Below are 13,826 nucleotides of genomic sequence, written 5' to 3'. Positions count from 1 at the left end.
CACGTCTGAATTCTGTAGGGCAGACCACAAGTTGGGAATTCCAATGAAGGTGGTCTGAATGAAGTAGTGATAGAAATTCTTCTTTCTGATGGTAAAATACTCAGTTCTCACTTTAAGGCTGCCAGTTGATTAGATAAGGAGTTTCCTTTCATTGCTGAAGGCAATGTCCTTGTTGATTATAGATATAATCTTACATAGTTGCTGTGGTAGTTGGAAACTGTATGTACCCAGAAAAACATCTTCTTAAATCTAATCCATTCCAGCAGTTGTGGACCCATTTTACATAGGATCTTTTGTTGTGGTGAGAACAGTTATGGTGAGAAACACCTTAATCAGAATGGGTCTTAACCTTCTTACTGGAGTCCTTACAAGAGAATAAAATTAACACAAAGAGAGAAGGCATAGCACCAAGATGCTGAGATCAACAAAACCCAGATGAGAAGGGAGAGACCAGCAGACACAGCCATCTGCCTTGGCATGTAGCAGAGGGACCAAGGATCACCAGTAGGCAATTTGGGAAGAGAGCATTGCCTTCATGATGCTTGATTTGGACATTTTCCTGGCCTCAAACATGAGCTAACCACTTTCAGTTATTGAAGATCACCCATTTCGTGGTATCTGCTTTCAGCAGCCTGGGAAAGTAAAATGGACTAAATCAACAGATGAATGATTTAAGTTCATATTATCACTCAGTCCTGTTTGCTTGACTAAACACCTTGTCACTATTACATAACCAAGCTGACACATGATATCATTCCTTGATTCTGATTATCTGATTCATTAAGTGATTTCATAGACCCTCATTAATTATCTGATGGAAAATTTAGTATATTACTCATCAATAAACTCTGTATGCTTATGTAAGTTTTGTTTATGGAAATGGATTTTCCCAACATCCTTTTCATTTTGTTTTTTCATGTTAAGATAACAAACTGTAAACAAAGTTGAATACAAAGAGTTATCTCTGCCTTTTTAAGACACAATGAAGCATTTTCTTTGTCCTTCTGATACTGGTCATTTCTACAATGGCAATAATTTCTTATTATCTATGCTGTCCTCAAACATGTTTGAAACAGACTTGATAATGTTGGTTTGTTAGCAATAAATTTGATTTCCTTCCCTATGTGTAACCTTATATCCCACAAGCTGATTCTCATGGCCATGTCCCAAAAATGTAGAGATAACTGTTAGGATGGAAATGAATTGATAATGAAAGGGGAAAAAATAAACAGGGTGGGTAGATTAGGATTATAGAAGTAAGTTAAACAAAGGAAATTTAGAATGTTTGATTGGAGCTACCAAAAGATTTATTAAAGGTGATAGTTCATGGAGAATATGAAATATACAATGTATTATAAAAATCAGGAGAAATGGAAAATGCTGACATATTTTCATATCCATATTTTCAATGGATTGGAAATATTTCATTTGTAAAAAGTAACATGTCAACAGGAAAAATTATTCTAGGTTATTTTTTTAATTACTCAAATTCCTAGTAACTTTAGAAAAGGCACTAGGTGAAAATCATGCCTTTCATTAATACAGCAGTATAAATGGAGGATGAAGTAAATTCTACTGAATTAATATACATTCACTTGAAGAAATAAGATTTTCCCATGAATTTACATTTAGTTACAACACAACTTGGGTACAAATATTTATATGATTTCAAATACTTCTTTCTTTCAATCAAACATTTTCCTATTTTTACTACTTTCTTCATCCTAGGCAAATAATTAATGAGACTAAAGTATAAGAGAAAACTCTCAACTAAGTTCAATAACTTATACAAACTTGAAACTTATTCATGGATTATACACAGTCTGAATTTCTGTATGCCTACCCTAACATCTAAATTGGTAAGTAAGGTGGCTTCTACTGCAAACACATAAGTAAAATTTAACATAACACTGACAGTCCTATTTTTGGTCCAATCTCCCTACACGTATTGGGCCTCTAATCTAGAAAAGTACAATTTTTTTACATCTAAATTGGAATTTTATCTTCATTTGATTATAAACTAAATCATATGTGACAGAGTTACAAAACAGACATTATTCTCAATTATGAACTGAGACAGAAACATCATCAGAAATACAGAATAATTATGTATTTTGCAAAGAACTGAAATAGTCTGAGGAATTAGAATACTCAATTTCAGAAAAGCTACTCTAGTAAAACAGGAGAAAGCATGAAATAATTTATTTGGAATCATATTATTTTATAAATGAAATTAGAGATTTATTTTAATTTGGATTAACAAGAATAAACAGAATTCTATGTGTGGCTTGCATATCCTATCCTAGTCTATCATATCATATTATATATATATCTTTCATACAAAATATTTAGGGTACCAAAAATAAAAGAAATTAATATGATCTAGGGATTTGAGACTTTATTACAGCATTAAAGAGAAAACTGAGGTTAAGAACATTGATTTCAGATAAAAAATGTCCACATGTTAGGTCCAGAGCTGTTCAAGAATCCACACAATGCAGCGAGTCATGGTTTCAGTAGAGAATTTAAGGTTTATTAGAGGAAGAAAGCAGAAGAAAGCAGGTGGGAGCCATCAGAAAGAAAGAAAGGAAAAAATGGCTCCAGCCCTCTTTCTGAGAGCAGCATTTTTTAAAGGAAAAACCCACGTGGGGAGGGAAGGGTGTTGGGGGAAAAGGGTGCCTGCTGTGTGCATCCTGTGCCTCAATTGGGCAAGTGCCTATCATTTTCTAGGCTGATAGGTTGTTATAATTCTAGCACATTATTCTTCTTAGAAAAGCAGCTGCATTATCTATCTAGGGAGAGCAGGACTTTTCAGTTGTTTGTCTTGTAGAAATATGTGATCTTTCTTTTACCCACCTTTTGGGGTTGGGGCACCACTGTGTCTGAAACAGCCTTGAACAGCCTTCATTCTTTAGTTTATGGGGCACCTATTTTCTGTGAGATAAGCAGCAGGGCCCCTGGATCAGGCATTCCTTCTATATGTTAGACTCTTTTTCTGGGGTCTGACATACCTGCCTTTTATTTTTAATAAAAAATAGATAGGGGTTTGAGTTGAGTTTTGGGTTAACACTTTAACTTAGCTCAAAGCAATTTTGTAGGAAATAGGGATGTTGCACTTGTCTTTTAGCTGCCTCCAGCTGGACATGGATGGAGTTGGGGAAGAGTTGCTTTGAACTAAGTTTTAGCATTATTAGATTGATGTTTGGATATCTTTTGCTGGAACCAGCTGCTAGTGAGGCTTTTGCTGCAGCAGGAGCAGATTTTCAACTTTTCATTGTAGCAGGGGTATGTTTTTGGAGTTTTGCTGGTTAGTCACATTTGCTATTGACCTATTGATAAATTTAATTAGACATTGTAAGAGGCAAGGAGCAAGAAGGAAAATTAATATAAGGATAATTACTGGCTCCATAGGGGGGAGTAGAATAGCTTGTAGAGGCATGGAGAAGAATGAAAGAAAAATTGAGAGAAAGTTTTATTGAATATTGCACAGAAAAGAATGAAAATTTGAGAGAAAGTTTTATTGAATATTTCTTACTTACTTAGATTTACTCAGCAATGAAATCCCTCTTTTTTATGAGACATTTTCTTATTTTTAAGAAATGGTATTTTGTGAGCATCTTTTATAAAGGGGGAAGTGGGAGGAGGTTTTTTCTTGTAACTGCTTTTTGCTGAGCAAGGGTTCATAAGTTTTTATATTAATTTTGAAGATTCTCTGGACATAAACTTAAAGATACAATACAGGCAATAATTAAGACAAACAAGTGACAAGCAGAACACAAACTATGGTAATAAGGGCCATTTTCTATTGTATGGTAAATTCATTAACCTCTTAGAAAATGCATTTAGTTTACTATAATTTTAACATTATTATTATTTTGCATATAATTTAATATTGAAGAGACATTGTTATAGTTATTTGGTATATATGTGTAGCACTGAATGTTAATGAATGTTTAAGCTTTTCCTGAGCTGCTCTGGGTGTTAAGTTTATAATACCATACATGCTGTCCCCTTATAAGAGTAGGCCTTAATGTTAATTATGTTTTTAGGTTTCAACCACATCACACTGGCAATTACAGCTCCGGGAGGTATCTTCTTTGTACAGTTGTAGTGCAGCATCATTGGTCCTCTGGGAAATAGGATGGTGGGCTCCAGGGTTTTATTGGGCTGTTCCACAGCACCCTGTGGCACCATGCAGCAGAGCTAGTCTGGAGGCAATGTTCACCAAATAGCTTAAGTGATTGAGTCTTTTCTGGCAGGCAGAGGCAAAGTTGTCTGTAGTAAAAGGTGTTTTTAGTAACAACATGTGTCCATTTACTTCTGGAGCACATCCATGTGATGTGGTTGACACTTTTATAGTTTTACTGACTACAGAAATGGGTTTTACCAATAACTCTGATGGGCAAAGAGCATGCAGGCACAGTATTAGGAGCTTGGTTTAAACATGCAAGCATTTCCATTAAAATAGAGGTCTTTTTTTTTTTTTTTTTTTTTACATTTTTAGTAGGGTTATGTTAGATAATGGGTAGAACATAATTTATATACTTGCCTTTCTTCTTTTTAAAAGTGTTTCTTTGTTGTTGAAAATGAAGCTTTGACTTGTAGCTAACTGCAGGCACTTTCAGAGAAGCATTAGAGTAAAACAATGTAACTTACAAGGAAATTTGGCTGTTTTTGTGGCAGATAACACTTCAAAAATAACTGAAATTATAACTAGCAATACTACATTGTTGTTTGATGTTATGCACATCAGTAACCAAAAGAAGGTTAGAAGATTTTAATTCTTTTAACATTGTCTAAATGTTTCTTCTGCAACTTATAACATATTACATGAATTTAATCATTTTGCCTTTTTCATTGATTATTGAGGAAAACATTTTATAACAATTTACTAAAAAATATAGGTTTAAACTTGTTAGAATATTGCTAAATGATTAAAACACTTCAGTTAATGCATCTTGAAATAGTAATAAACAATTATTGGCAAGGATTAATGGAATGTATAGGTATTACATTGTTTTTCTTAAAAAAAATACACACAAAGATTTAAATTTGCATGAATTTTGAAATTCTTGAAAGTATTTTGTTTTCTTAGTTTTGTTAAATTTTTTATAACATATTGGCTCTATGAATATGTTGATTACTGTATTACTGAACAAGGGTGCAGTTACAAATAAGCTTTATAATCTTGTATAACAATTATTAAATTAGAGTATTTGAGAGGATTTTGCTGTTTGCCATTTTATGGCTGCTTTTTATGCCCACCTTTTTATGTGCTTTAAGGTGGCTTCCTTGGTAGGTTTGGGACATATTAGGAGGATATGGGTTGAAGCTTTTGCTTTGTGATTACAAGGAGAAGTTTTTTTTTAATTTAATTACTTAGCAAATTATTCTCTTGGATATAATTATTTGAGGCATGGATAGCTTAGAAAACAAATAATAATTTTATACATTTACAAAGTTTTATTTAATATAAAATGAGTAAACATAGTTTTGTTTACTGGCTAAACCAGGCTGTCAAATGGACTTTGTGCTAGTGTTGTGGGTTTGTTTGTTACACTTTAAACCTATGGTTTCTATTAGAAAAGACCTGAGCCTTATTAGGTCATCATTCAGCCAGTTTGGGTTTTATTAAGTAACCTCCCATTCAAATAAGAGTATAGGGACAGATGATAATTTAAATGTAAAGAGTGTCTAATACAAGAATTTAAATAAACATAATAATGTTAACATAAAGTGCAAGAAGTTATTTTGATAGAAGAGACTCTTTGCATCCTAAACTGATTACTGAGTTTGCAAATACCAAACATGTTGGAAAGGCTTTTCAAATGGATAAGGGGAAGATTCTGGAAGAATTGTGAGGAGCTTGATAGAAAAGGCCAAAACTGCTTTAAAGAGACTGTTTATGGAAATATGGACTCTAAAGATACTTCTGATGAGGACTTGAGCAGAAATGATGAATGGGTTGCTGCAAACTGGAAGAAAAGTGATCCTTGTTTTAAAGTGGCAGAGAATTTGGCAAAATTGAGTCCTGGTGTCAGATGGAAGGAAGAATTTGAAAGTGGCAACCTGGAATACTTAGCTGATGAGATCTCCAGACTACATGTAGAGGATGTACCCTGGCTTCTTCTTGCGGCTTATAGTAAAATGCAAGTGGAGAGAGATAAACTTAGAACTTAACTCTTGGGTTCAAAGAAACCAGAAGCTGATGGCTTGGAAAATTATGAGCTTCCAGGGGGTGGAATCCCAGAAGCTACAGCCCAAAGTGAGGCTGTAACCAAACATGGAACCCAGCCACCATTTCAGTACAAGCCAAGATTGGAGATGGAATTATCCAGAAAGGATTTGTGGAAAGTCCTATTGTCTAATGGCTTTGACCCCTGCATGCTTCATGTGAAGCCAACAGAATTTTTGAGAGATCTTTACAGACAGAGCCATTGCCAGTCTGGACTGGAGAAGACAGACAAGGAACAAATTGAAGGAAAAATTTCTTCAAAGACAGAGCCATGGAAGTTGAGGTCTGGAGTCAAGAGGCCTTGGGCTGGGAGAGTGGAGCAGCCCACATGCATGGAAAGGTTGAGTTTGACCCAGAGGTTGAGGGTGGGCCTTCCACCTCAATGCTCTGGAAGAGTTTTGCCATCCCAGGTCCCAAAGAGGGTGGAGCACATTTCCAGGGAATTGGGGAGAGCCTGGCTGCCACCACACTGTTCTGAAGGGGTTGAGAGTGTGCCCCGGAGATGGAAGGGAATCCGGGAGCTGCCCCAATGTTTGAGGAGGATGGGGCCAAGAAGGTGGTCTCCCCAATGTGTGGATATGTTGGAGCACTCACCCAAGTGTTTGGAGAGGAAAGGGTTGCCACAAAGACCCTTAGGAAGGGTTAGACTTATGCTCTCTCAAGCCCCAAGGATGCAACATTTTTCTGTAAATGACTCTCAGACTTTGAAATCTAATGGAGTTTGCCCTGAGGGATTTAGGAACTGTTATGGTCCTGTTAACCCTGTTTTCCTTACTCTTTCTTATTATGGCAATGGGAATGTTTACCCTATGACTGTCCCTCCTTTGTATATTGGAAGTAGATAACTTGTTCTAAGTTTCACAGATAGAGGGGAATTTTGTATTAGGACTAACCACACCTATAATTGATTTTGATGGAATCTTGTACTTAACTATTGTTACTGAAATGATTTAAGTTTCTGTGATATTATTGTGGGATGAATGTATTTTGTAGTTGAAAAGAATATGTTTTTCTGGGGTCGAGGGGGTGGAATGTGCTGGTTTGAATGTATTATATCCCCCAGAAAAAGCCATATTCTTTGATGCAATCTTGTGGGGCAGACATAATAGTGGGGATTAAGTTGGAATGTTTGGATTAGGTTGTTTGCATGGAGATGCACCCCACCCAACTGTAGATGATAACTGATGGGATATTTCCATGGAGGTGTGGCCCCACCCATTCAGGGTGGGCCTTGATCAGTGGAGCCATATAAACGTGCTGACTCAAAGAGAAGGAACTCAGTGCAGGTGTGAGTGATGTTTTGAAGAGGAGCAAGCTTGCTAGAGAAGAATGTCTTGAGAGGAAGCCATTTTGAAATCAGAACTTTGGAGCAGACACCAGCCACATGTCTTCCCAGCTAACAGAGGTTTTCTGGATGCCATTGGCCATCCTCCAGTGAAGGTACCCGATAACTGATGTGTTACCTTGGACACTTTATGGCCTTAAGACTGTAACTGTGTAGCCAAATAAACCCCCTTTTTACAAAAGCCAATCCGTCTCTGGTGTTTTGCATTCTGCAGCATTAGCAAACTAGAACAGTGGCCCAAGAATAGCCAGGACCAAACAGTTTAGAAAGCTTAAGATTAAAAGCTACAGACAACTTGTCATTGTGCCAAATGAAATTATTAAGTTCAGTGAGAATTTACCAATTGAAAGTGCCATTTTCTGGCTACTGTTTTTGTTGTTCTAAAGGATACTGTGGCCAAATTGTATTCATTCTACTTCCCCTTTTAATTGAAGTTTAAACATCTGAGGGGGTAGATTTAGGAGGAAATTCAGCTTTGAAGCTATTGAAAAGTTACTGTATATTACCTATGATTGTCTATGATTTCTTGAGGGTCCAGGAAACTTAAAACTCAGTCAAACCTCCATCCTGGGTTTCAGCACCAAATGTTAGGCCCAGAGCCATTCAAGAATCCACGCAATGTGGTGAGTCATGGTTTAAGTAGAGAATTTAAGATTTATTAAGGGAAGAAAGCAGGTGGGAGCCATCAGAAAAGAAAGAAAGGAAAAAATGGCTCTGGCCATCTATCTGATAGCAACATTTTTTAAAGGAAAAACCCACATGGGGAGGGAAGGGTGTTGGGGGAGAAGGGTGCCTGCTGAGTGCATCCTGTGCCTCGATTGGGCAAGTGCCTATCACTTTCTAGGCTGATAGGTTGTTAGGATTCTGGCACATTATTCTTCTTAGAAAAGCAGCTGCATTATCTATCTAGGGAGAGCAGGCCTTTTCAGTTGTTTGTCTTATAGAAATATGTGATCTTTCTTTTACCCACCTTTTGGGGTTGGGGCACCACTGTGTCTGAAACAGCCTTGAACAGCCTTCATTCTTTAGTTTATGGGGCACCTATTTTCCATGAGATAAGCAGCAGGGCCCCTGGATCAGACATTCTTCTATATGTTAGACTCTTTTCCTGGGGTCTCACAATACATACATATATATACACACAGAGGCAAATAGTATGAACTAAATAGACAATGATTAATATAAACAATATATTGGATGGATGTTTTTCACTCATGTTTTTTTCACCCTTTGGATCTTGTGAAAATTACTTCCATTAGCAATTTTGTACAAGTATATTTCTGAGAACCTGTTTCCAATCTTTTGTGTATCTACCTAGGAGAGGATTGGTGGGTCACATGATAATTCTACATTTAACTTTTTTTAGTGCAATAAAATTTTTTCCCATAGTGTCTGCATCAGTTTGCATTAACACAAAATATCCAGGGGTTCCAATTCCTCTACATCCTCTTGAACACTTGTTCTATTCACTCTTACCTGTCCTGACTCTAAAGATTTAAACTTAGACAACCAAGAGTCCCAAAAGAAAATGAAAACAAAAACAAATTCTTGCCAAAAGCTTCTGCTTGTCAGAATTCCTTCCTCTCCCATTACTGAATTATTTTCTGAATTTACTTTAAGGCAGTCAAACTGAAACACAAGCTGATTTAAGATTAGCAAACTCAAGGTAAGTGATTTAGCTGACTGTCTACCAGATTGGTATCTATATATTTATAATCTCAGGAAGTGATAACAAAGATTAAAGATAGCAATTACACTCAAGGGTTAATTGTGGCTTTTTCATGCCTTTATTGTGTCTTTATTGTTTCTTTCTTAAGCTTGTGAACACAAAGACAATACTTTGCATGGACCCTGTGCTAATAATACAGTGCTTCATTACCATCCCACACTCACTCAGCAAATGAATTTCCTCCTTGCACATTAGTTTGAATAGACATTTTCCAGATTTTTGAAATATATGTACATGACATATGCTTGTTACTAAAATTAAAAGTGAAAATTGTAAGGAACTAAATCAAAATGTGAACCAACTTCTTGGTACCAGACACCTGTTCTTTGCTTAATGTTCTCCCTTTTTTAATTTACTAGATTTTACTTCATTGGAAACATAAATTAAATATAATAAAAAGTACAAAATTGCATTTTCCAATCAAATCCATTCTGTTTATCATGCTAGCTTCAAATCCTGCCCAAAGGATATTTAATGTTATGGATAAATTTTATTTTCTACAGTTTTGTTTTACATTAAATAATGCAGATTTAACACATTGGTCATGCATTTTCCCCCATACTTTCTTTTATTATCATCATAGACTTTATATCAAGATACATAGCAATGATAGGTTTTATTTAAAGCTTAGTACTAAATGTTAAATAAATATCTTTTCCCATTTTAATTTTACATTACTATGTCAAGGAAAAAAAATTAAAACACTTTATTTGAGGCCTGTTCATGCTTTCTTGATTAGCTGGGCTATGTAAAAGATGGTGACTTTTTCTTGCTGTTGTATGCAGATCCAGGTTCTACAAAGATGGGACCATTTTATAATTGCTTTTGAAAAGTGTGCTACAAAATGGATGGCCTATTATAAGCCAGGTAGCAAAGTAAGGATGAGGATAGAGGAGGGATATTTTGTTTCAGAAACAGGATTTCTGAAGGCTCCCAGTCCATCATTTTTTCCCAATATCATTTGAGGAGGGGGTAAAATCTCAACATGAGCTTCCTGTCTCTTTGAGGGGATGGTAGTTGCTTTGTGGACAGGGGGATGGCTAAGTTGGACCATCCCTTTCTGCTCCAGCTGGGGAAATGGAAATGGAAAGTTTATTGCTCAGTGAGTGTGAAAATGGGTTGAAGCTTTGATGTACAAAATTTTCTAAGAGGCTTCTTCTAGAAACAGATAACTTAGATTCCTCCTCTCAATTCAACAAAATTTATTTTTTAAATCACTTGGGAATTTCCTTGCCATTCTGGTGGGAAGCTCACCTAAGGCAGTCATTAGTACAGCTACCTTCTAGGCCATAGTGGAATTCCTGAAGAGTGGAGACCCTGTAGAAGTGTTCAAAGGTAACTGCCACAACCAGAATGTGAAAAGTCTGATGAGAAGGGAACCATATATCAAACTTTCCAGGAAAGACAGACCCAGGGATTTGAGCAGCATAAAGGGCAGCTCTGGTGATGCATATCACAGATGAGGAAGAACCAGGCATCTGCCACAGTTGGTGGCTTTAATAAATTCCTCAGTGGTAATAAAGTGCATGGTGGCACACCACCACTCAAGCCAAGTACCAGGAACACTTTTGCCCTTGTCTGCAGGTGCTTAGGAGTGGCAAATGGGACCCAGTGCACCACAATGATGGCAGAAATCCCCAGAACACAGACAATAGAGAGGTAGATGAGCCATGGCTGTGGGGAGCAGCAGAAGGGGTAAAAGAGGCAGGTGACAACAGTCCCCATAATCTGTAGAGCAATCCCTGAGTCCAGTTTGGAAAAAAGTCCAAGAGACTTTCTCTGAATGGCAGTAGATGGTGTGAAAGAGGTAGGAGAAACTAAGGCAGAGCACAGCACCCAAAAAGAACATCCCACAAACCACCTTCTTCTGTAGAGAAGTCATGAAGTTTGTGTTTGGTCTGAGCATGGCCAAGATTCCCAAAAAGGGAAACAGCACAGAAACAAGCAGGTGAGTCCAAATGCTGCCAGTTTTTGTATAGATGCAGAAGATGCTCTTGAAGGAAGCAGGAAAGGAGGGTTTGGGAGTTCTATGTCCATGTATCAGGTAGTCACTGCACTTCAGCCAATTAGGAAGTGCATCATATGTATGACCTTCCAACATCCCTCCCAGAACTTATATATAAACTCCTCTAACTTCTCCATGGCATGGTGGGCTTGTAGGAGAATTATCAGTACCCACATCACCTATGATTTCTTGAGGGTCCAGGAAATTATCAGAACCCACATCACCTATGATTTCTTGAGGGTCCAGGAAACTTAAACCTCAGTCAAACCTTACATGATTGCCAGTTCACCTTCTCTTCTACCAGGAGTCCTATTTCATCCAGTTCTACCATGTCAGTTTCCCTGTTACTGGCAGGTATTACATGATGTAGAGGAATTGGAACCCCTGGATATTTTGTGTTAATGCAAACTGATGCAGACACTATGGGAAAAAATTTTATTGCACTAAAAAAAGTTAAATGTAGAATTATCATGTGATCCACCAATCCTCTCCTAGGTAGATACAAAAGGATTGGAAACAGGTTCTCAGAAATATACTTGTACAAAATTGCTAATGGAAGTAATTTTCACAAGATCCAAAGGGTGAAAAAAACATGAGTGAAAAACATCCATCCAATATATTGTTTATATTAATCATTGTCTATTTAGTTCATACTATTTGCCTCTGTGTGTATATATATGTATGTATTGTGAGACCCCAGGAAAAGAGTCTAACATATAGAAGAATGTCTGATCCAGGGGCCCTGCTGCTTATCTCATGGAAAATAGGTGCCCCATAAACTAAAGAATGAAGGCTGTTCAAGGCTGTTTCAGACACAGTGGTGCCCCAACCCCAAAAGGTGGGTAAAAGAAAGATCACATATTTCTATAAGACAAACAACTGAAAAGGCCTGCTCTCCCTAGATAGATAATGCAGCTGCTTTTCTAAGAATAATGTACCAGAATCCTAACAACCTATCAGCCTAGAAAGTGATAGGCACTTGCCCAATCGAGGCACAGGATGCACTCAGCAGGCACCCTTCTCCCCCAACACACTTCCCTCCCCATGTGGGTTTTTCCTTTAAAAAATGTTGCTATCAGATAGATGGCCAGAGCCATTTTTTCCTTTCTTTCCCAGTAGTTACTATTCCCATTTGCTACTGCTGCCATTATGCAAAACACCAGAAATGGATTGGGTTTCTTTTTTTTTAATCTTCATTTTATTGAGATATATTCACATACCACACAGTCATACAAAACAAATCGTACATTCGATTGTTCACAGTACCATTGCATAGTTGTACATTCATCACCTAAATCAATCCCTGACACCTTCATTAGCACACACACAAAAATAATAAGAATAATAATTAAAGTGAAAAAGAGCAATTGAAGTAAAAAAGAACACTGGGTACCTTTGTCTGTTTGTTTGTTTCCTTCCCCTATTTTTCTACTCATCGATCCATAAACTAGACAAAGTGGAGTGTGGTCCTTATGGTTTTCCCAATCCCATTGTCACTCCTCATAAGCTACATTTTTATACAATTGTCTTCGAGATTCATGGGTTCTGGGTTGTAGTTTGATAGTTTCAGGTATCCACCACCAGCCACCCCAATTCTTTAGAACCTAAAAAGGGTTGTCTAAATTGTGCGTAAGACTGCCCACCAGAGTGACCTCTCGGCTCCTTTTGATCTCTCTGCTACTGAAGCTTATTTCATTTCCTTTCACATCCCCCTTTTGGTCAAGAAGATGTTCTCCGTCCCACGATGCCAGGTCTACATTCCTCCCCGGGAGTCATATTCCACGTTGCCAGGGAGATTCACTCCCCTGGGTGTATGATCCCACGTAGTGGGGAGGGCAGTGATTTCACCTTTCAAGCTGGCTTAGCTAGAGAGACAGGGCCACATCTGAGCAACAAAGAGGCATTCGGGAGGAGGCTCTTAGGCACAATTATAGGGAGGCCTAGCCTCTCCTTTGCAGCAACCGTCTTCCCAAGGGTAAAACCTACGGTAGAGGGCTCAACCCATTAAACCACCAGTTCCCTGTGTCTGTGGTCATGTTAGCAACCATTGAGGTGGGGTAGGCCAATACCCCTGCATTCTCCACAGGCTTCTCAAGGGGGCACTACATATTTTTTTCCTTATTTTTTTTTTTTTTTTTAACCTGTTCTTCCTTTTTAAATCAACTATATGGAAAAAAAATTAAAAAAACAAAAAAAAGCAAAACAAAAAAGAAAAACATACAATAAAAGAACATTTCAAAGAGACCATAACAAGGGAGTAAGAAAAAGACAACTAACCTAAGATAACTGCTTTACTTCCAACCTGTTCCTACTTTACCCCAAGGAAGTTACATAATATGGCAACATTTCTGTGAACTTGCTCCTACCATATTCATCAGAAATTAACAGACCATAGTCATTCCTGGGCATCCCCAGAACATTAAATAGCTTATCTGTTCTTCTTGGATTACTGTTCCCCCTTCCTTAATTGCTCTCTATTGCTAGTTCCCCTACATTCTACATTATAAACCAT

At 37.3% G+C, this 13,826-nt stretch overlaps 1 pseudogene; it reads right to left on the bottom strand.

Moving 5' to 3' along the window:
- Positions 1 to 10,559: 10,559 nt before the first annotated feature.
- Positions 10,560 to 12,462, bottom strand: LOC119536770 (annotated as a pseudogene).
- Between the last annotated feature and the right edge of the window lie 1,364 nt (positions 12,463 to 13,826).

Source organism: Choloepus didactylus, chromosome 6, assembly GCF_015220235.1.
Source record: "Choloepus didactylus isolate mChoDid1 chromosome 6, mChoDid1.pri, whole genome shotgun sequence".
Taxonomy (NCBI): Eukaryota; Metazoa; Chordata; class Mammalia; order Pilosa; family Megalonychidae; genus Choloepus; species Choloepus didactylus.
Note: the sequence above shows the minus strand (reverse complement) of the source record. Positions and strands in the feature narration are given on the sequence as shown.